This window comes from Pongo abelii, chromosome 4 (genome assembly GCF_028885655.2).
Source record: "Pongo abelii isolate AG06213 chromosome 4, NHGRI_mPonAbe1-v2.0_pri, whole genome shotgun sequence".
Taxonomy (NCBI): domain Eukaryota; kingdom Metazoa; phylum Chordata; class Mammalia; order Primates; family Hominidae; genus Pongo; species Pongo abelii.
In genome coordinates, this window is record NC_071989.2 from 181424007 (window position 1) to 181431332 (window position 7326).

General features: G+C 49.0%; 1 long non-coding RNA gene across 1 annotated transcript; it reads right to left on the reverse strand.

Moving 5' to 3' along the window:
• Positions 1-2519: 2519 nt before the first annotated feature.
• On the reverse strand, positions 2520-4800 carry LOC112133371 (uncharacterized). The gene is made up of 3 exons (XR_002915015.3): positions 4726-4800; positions 3666-3894; positions 2520-3301 (listed from the first exon to the last, which is right to left on the reverse strand). It is a non-coding gene; the product is annotated as an uncharacterized LOC112133371 (long non-coding RNA).
• Positions 4801-7326: the final 2526 nt, after the last annotated feature.

Sequence of the window (7326 nt, forward strand, 5' to 3'; positions counted from 1 at the left end):
GTGCCTTGGGGCAAGTCCTATCTCTATTTGGAGACTCAGTTTCTCCTTATGCAAAATGAGGACCAAAATGAGGATCCACCAGTGAGGATCAGTGGCTCTCACACTGGGTCCCTTGGGGCCCTGGAATTCTGTGGAGATGCCCCGGGAGAGTGGTGGACTGAGCATTTTCATTTTCATTTGTCTTATATGTTTGGATCACGTAAAAAATTTCATTTGAACAAAGAAATCTGTTGCTTCTAACAACCTTTTAAAAGCTTGAATACAAATGGATGAGATGTTCTGTAATGGTCTTCCAGGCCCAGAGTTGATGAATCTTGTTGCAAAATCATAATGGGCTAGCGGCTTAAGTCGCCCGTTATAAATGTCGCCCTGGCACAGAGTTCGAGTTTCTCACGTATAATCCCTGCCCCCATTAGGCCCTGTAATGCCTGTGCACAAAGATGTATAACGCCTCTCCCTCATCGGCTGCCAGCTGGCCCTCAAGATTTATGCGTGGCTCCTGTTTTTCCTCATGCAAACGCTGCCCGTCGGTTCCTTCCATCTTTCCTAATAAGTCATCTTCCTCACCCTTGGTAATCTCTCTCACTTTTCCCTGGACCGCCTCCAGCCGGCCTTCGTTTACGCAGCCGGCAGATGCCAGTCGGCAGCATCCAGGGGCTCCGTGTGAAAGGGGCCCCAGTTCAGTGGGGATATTTGAGCCGAGCTTTGGGCTGCAGGTCTCGAACTTCGGTGAACATCAGAATCTTCTGGCAATGCAGTTTTCTAGGCTTCAGGTCTTCTGACCATGGAGTCCAGGAATCTGAACGCTTAACGAGCCGCATGTGGGCTTCTGAGGCAGTGTTCTTGAGAGTGTTCTAGGGGTCTAGGACTCAGTGTTCTAGAGACAATGTCTTTAGATGAAGTTGAAAACCACTCCCATTTTCACTCACATCCCTCCTCCATTCATTCATCCAGCCAGTGGGCAAACCCTCACTGAGCACCCACCTATAGCCAGCGTTGCACTGAGAATAAAAAGATAAGCCAGACCCCGACTCTCCCCTTGCCAAATGCATGGTACAATTTGGGAGCTTACAACTTTATGTCTAATAGAATGAGGCATTGAAGCAGCAGGTTAAAGAGGAGATGACCCAGGCTCTGGAATGAGACGGGCTGCTCACTAACTTACTGGCTGTGATGATTAATACTGAGTGTCAACTTGACTGGATTGAAGAATACGAAGTATTGATCCTCGGTGTGTCTGTGAGGGTGTTGCCAAAGGAGACTAACATTGGAGTCAGTGGGCTGGGAAAAGCAGACCCACCCTTAATCTGGGTGGGCACCATCTAATCAGCTGCCGGTGTGGCTAGAATATAAGCAGGCAAAAAAATGTGAAAAGAGAGACTGGCCTAGCCTCCCAGCCTACATCTTTCCCCCATGCTGGATGCTTCCTGCCCTCGAACACCGGACTCCAAGTTCTTCAGTTTTGGAACTCGGACTGGCTCTTAGCCTGCAGATGGCCTATTGTGGGACCTTGTGATCATGTGAGTTAATACCTAATAAACTCCCCTTTATATGTATATCTATTCCACTAGTTCTGTCCCTCTAGAGAACCCTGACTAATACAGCGACCCTAGGAAAACAGCTAAGCCTTCCTCTGCCATGCTATTATTACAATGGTAATAATAACAGAATGTGCTGCTGGGGGTTATCAGGAAGATTAAACAGGGCCATGGACGGGAAGCTCTTGGCCGATGCCTGGCACACGGCGGTTTTCAATAAACAGTGGTAATTCCATTCTAGGTGGAATTTGCTTTCTTTCTTTTTTTTTTTTTTTTTTTTTTTTTGAGATGGTCACGCTCTATCGCCAGGCTGGAGTGCAGTGGCGCGATCTCGGCTCACTGCAACCTCTGCCTCCCGGATTTTCCTGCCTCAGCCTCCCGAGTAGCTGGGACTACAGGCATGTGCCACCACGCCCAGCTAATTTTTGTATTTTTAGTAGAGACGGGGTTTCAGGCTGGTCTCGATCTCCTGACTTTGTGATCCACCTGCTCAGCCTCCCAAAGTGCTGGATTACAGGTGTGAGCTACTGCGCCTGGCTGGAATTTGCTTTCGATATTTAGGATATTTAGCTTCCTCTTTAATCATCCAAGTCATCTCACCGTTAGAAAAAAATTTTCTTTTTTGCCTTATTGCAGTGAATCAGAGCCCTGAATGAAGGCAGGGAGAAGGCAAAAAGTATTTCTTTTCAGATCAAGGGTGCCTTTTCCTAGGATGCCTTGGGCTGGGGCGTGACTAATCCTTCTCTAAACAAGTCCGTGGCCATGTCCTCTCTTGGGAGAGTGGCTGAGAGCTCAGGCCCTGATGCCAGGTGGGTTTGAATCTGGTTCCAGCTGTGTGGCCATGGGCAAGCCACTTCACCTCTCTGAGCCTAAGGACAGTATGTACAGCATAGTACTGTTGAGGTGTTATGTACAGGGAGATCTACAAAGCTTATCTAGGCACACATTCAGCAGTCATAAACTATTAGCAACAATTTGTCATTCACTGAATAGATATTTATTGAGCACCTACAATCTATCTGCCACACGTTGGACTTTACACCAGAGACATAGCAGTTCATTCAAAAACAGACCCAACAATAAGTAAACAAATACAGACATAGATATGTCAGGGTGCTGAGCACCATGAAGAAAAATAAAGCAGGGGAAGGGATAGAGTGCGACGGGGGCATGGGTGGGGGGGTATTTAACTAGGACGCTGCAGGAAGTCCTATTGCAAATGGGCTGTTTGAGCAGAGCCCTGAATGAAGGCAGGAGAAGGGAGCCTCTCTGTGATGTCTCCTGATCAGGGTCTGGTGGCGGGAGAGACTGGGACTGCAGCCCCGCATTGGCAGCAGGTCTTCCACGATGGGGTGTTCCTCCCAGCTCCCCGCCTCCCTCCTCCTGCTTCTGCTCCCTTTTGGCAACCCCAAGAGGCTGAGAATATCCTTGGCCACGCTGCTCCCTGGGGCCAGGGCTGTCTCCCCAAGAAGGAGTCCAGTCTTCCCTGTGGAGCTCATGACAGTATTCCCTGGGAACACAAGCCACGGAGAGGAGACGCCCCAGGAGTTACCAAAGGCGCTGAACTATTTAGCTTAACCTCTGACTTCTCTCTCGACGTCTCCTCTAACCAAGTAGATAAACGGCCTCGCTCTGTTCCGTGCTTGGCTCGGGTCACAATAAATCAGCTGGCTGTGTATGCGTGCACGCTCACTCTCCTGAGCTGAAGCCAGCCTTCCTGTGATAAACCACCAGAATTTATTCCAGTCTGTCCTGTGTGTGTCCTGGAAACAGAAATAATTTGGGGTTGGGGTGTGTTTTGAGGTTCATGCTCTGCTCTTCTTATCCCCTAGAGTTTGACAGAGCTAAGCCAAGCCAGAGTTACGCCGACACACAAAAATGACACAGGCTAAATCACAAACCCTGCAAAGGCTGCTGAGTTTCATCATCCCCGTCCCAAAGGCAAGCCCCTCTTCCCTTGAGTAAGGATACCTAATGTGTGTCAGGGGATTCACCAGATGCAGACAGGAACCAAGCCCCATCCTGCCCTAGAAGAGCCTGCAGGTCGGTGAGGAGGGCAGACAACTTTCACCCAGGACAAAAGTTGCTCAGAGAGTAAAGAGACATCACGTTTTCCTGAGGACTCACTATGCACCAGGAGTTGTTCCAAGATCCCAATTAGCAGTAACGTATTTAAACCTCAGAGCAGCTCAACATGGTAGAAGTGTGTTCCCATCCACAACACTGCACTGACACCAGACAGCCTGGGAGGGCTGTGGGAGCCAGACTGGGTATGGCCCTGTGGCCTGGGGTCAGATGTCTGCAGCTTCCCAGAGAAGAACACACTTGATTGAGCCTTCTTGGGGTGAAGAAGCACCTGACAAGTGGAAAATAATTCCAGGCAGAAGGACCAGCGTGGGCCACGAAAGGCAAGTGTGGTCCTTTGGTGTACTCTCAACCACCCAGCTCCTATTATCGTGCCCATTTTCAGAGATCAGTGAGGTTGAGCAAGTTGCCCAGGGACACACAGGAGACACTGTTCAGATTTCCACTCCTGGTCACCAACCGCTGGCTCTACTGCCTCCAGACAATGCAGGTTACAGGGGCACATCATATGGGGCCTCCCGGAGGGCTCGTTCTCATCTCAGATGTCAGGAGGCACGGCCCAGAACGTGCAGGGCCCTGAGATCTGTGCTCAGCGGCTTGGACTGGAGGCTGAGTAGACCAGTTGTAAGCAGGCTCTGGAGGCTATGGCCCCAGTAGCCCCAGTGGCTTAGCAGGAAGACCACAGCCTGCACCAGCCACTCACTTCCAGACCCCACACCAGGGGACCCTGAGAGGGGGCAGGATGTGCCTCTGGACTTGCAGACACCCACACCCCAAGACAGTCCTCCAGGGGCCCGTCAATCCCCACAGCCTTTCCTTCTTCCTCAAGGGCCTCTGCCCTCGAGAGGGACTTTTTCGTGAGAAAACAGAGCTGCCTTACCCCACCCAGTTCCCCTTCCACACTGGGAAAGCAGGGCTCAGACCGCCGGGAGGGATGGAGAAGGGGGAGCTCGGAGGCTGTTAGAATGAACTGGGCTGGGGGTGGGGGGCATTCCTGTAAAGGAGGACCCGAGGCCTCCAGGGGCTGGGGCAGGAGGCAGTGAGGCTGCTCGAGATTCTGGCCACTTGGCGCAGTCATGTTTCAGAGCCTCGGCTTCCTCACCTGTAACTTGGGGACAGTGGTCGTTCCTTGAGGCACGCCAGGAGGGGAGAATGAAGCGGAATACGGAAAGGGCCTGCCGCTCTTCCCGGCACAAGGGGTTTGGGTGGTGGGTCCCCGGGAGGACCTATTTATTGTTAGTATGAGCCATGACAGCAATCATCTAGCAATGCCTTCTGCGGCACGAGACCAGAATGGCGGACACGGTGGAGAAAGGCAGCCCTGCTTGTACTCAGCCGCGCGGGGCTGTTTTCCTTCTGCTGGTGGCTGCGGCTGGGGGTGGAGGGGGCGGGTGGGGGCTGAGCTCAGCTCTTAGCTGGAGATGGCTCAGCATCTGATGTGACACTGCTGTTGTTTTTGGCTTCACATCCAAGACTCTTTCGCGGCTAATTACTCACTGTCTTGGGAGACTGGCCCAGGAGCCTGAGAAAGGAGAGAGGAGAGAGAGTGCCGGTTTCTGTTTTGCAACCAGTTAAGGAGGCAGCAGTGCTGGGACCCATGGACCTGGCTGGAAGGAATAGTCTTTTGCATGCTCTCAGCTTTATTGAGATATAATCTACGTACAATAAAATTCACAGTTTGGATAAACCTACTAAAAACCTACAAAACCCATAAAACCAAAAAATCACCACCCCCATCAAGATTTAGAATCTCTCCAATAACATTTCCTCTTGCCCCATCTGTCAATACCCACTCTGCCCTAACTAATCACTAATCTGCCTTCTGTCACTGTGTGTTGGTTTCACCTTTTCTAAAATTTTATGTAAATGAAATCACCTAGGATGGACTCTGTGGCATCAGGCTACTTTCATGCCACAAAATGTTTCTGAGATTCACCTACGTTGCTGAGTGAATCACAGGTCCATTCCTTTTTTTTTTTTCTTTCGAGATGGAGTCTTGCTTTGTCGCCCAGTCTGGAGTGCAGTGGCACGATCTCGCCTCACTGCAACCTCCGCCTCCCAGGTTCAAGCAATTCTCCTGCCTCAGCCTCCCGAGTAGCTGGGATTATAGGGACCCACCACCACGCCTGGCTAATTTTTGTATTTTTAGTAGCTGGGATGACAGGCGTGCACCCCTACACGCGGTTAATTTTTGTATTCTTAGTAGAGATAGGGTTTCACCATACTGGCCAGGCTGGTCTCGAACTCCCAACCTCAAGTGATCCACCTTCTGGGCCTCCCAAAGTGCTGAGATAACAGGCGTGAGCCATCACACCCAGCCGGGTCCATTCCTTTTTAGTGCCAAGTTGTATTGTATTGTATGTGGACACGACGCAATTAATTTATCCATTCATTTACTTATAACCATTTTAGGTTGTTTCCAGTCTTTGGGTGAACAAATGCTCTCATTTCTCTTGAGTAAATACCAGGAGAGTAAACATCAGTGGAGTTATTGGTGCATATTATAAATGTATGTTTAGTTTTATAAGGAACTTCCAGAACTTTTCCCAAAGAGGTTGTACCGTTTTACACTCCCATCAGCAATGTCTAAGATTTCTAGTTACTCCATATCCTTGCCATCACTTGATATTGGAAATCTTTTAAATTTTAGCCATGTGGTTAGCAGGGGTTGGTAGGTGTCTTACTGTGGTTTCAATTTGCATTTCTCCGGTGATTAATAATGTTAAGTATCTTTTCACAGGCTTGCATCTCATATGGGATTTTGAAAATTAAATGTGAGGAGTCTTGAACCAAGGCCTTGACACTCCCATGAGAAGACCTTGGAAATTTGGGAGGGGGTTAGAGGATCATGTGCCATTGTCCCTACCTCTCCTAACCTAACTTTTAAAACTGGAATGATTTATTACATGAGTAATATACATAAATGTATTCATCTAGCAAGAATAGGAAAAATGTCTTATGTAAGACTTGAGAGTCCCATGACTGCACTGAGGGATCCCTTTATAACCCCTTGTTTTTTCTCAGAGATCCTTCTTTATTTTTATTTTTTTGAGACAGGGTCTTGCTCTATGGCCTAAGCTGGAGTGCAGTGGTATGATCACAGCTCACTGTGACTTCCAGCTCCCAGGCTCAAGCGATCCTCCCACCTCAGCCTCCCAAGTAGTTGGGACCACAAATGCATGCCCCCACCTCCAACTAATTTAATTATTTTTTTTGTGTGTGTGTGGAGACAGGGTTTTGCCATGTTGCCCAGGCTAGTCTTGAACTCCTGAGCTCAAGCGATCTGTCTGCCTCGGCCTCCCAAAGTGCTGGGATTACAGGCGTGAGCTACCACGCCCAGCCCCTTCTTTATATTTGCAGACATGTCCCCCCCATCACAAATATCCAGTATGTGTTTTTATGGGTGTGTTCTTACATGCATGATAAAATGCTGTACAAATCATTCTTCAGCTTGCTTTTCCCAATCATCAAACTCTCTTAGAGGTCTTTCCATGTCAGTACATGTTGATCTGCCTTGTTCTTTTTGTTGGTTAGAATTCCACTGTAAGGATGAATCATAGTTTATGGATCAATTTTCCTACTGCTGGATACTTAGGTTTGCTTGTGGTGTTTTGTTGTTGCAATGGTGCAGCAAACATCCTTGTCCTTGCTTTCTTTGCTGATATGTGTGTGTTTCTCAAGGTAGATTCCAAGGAGTGGAACC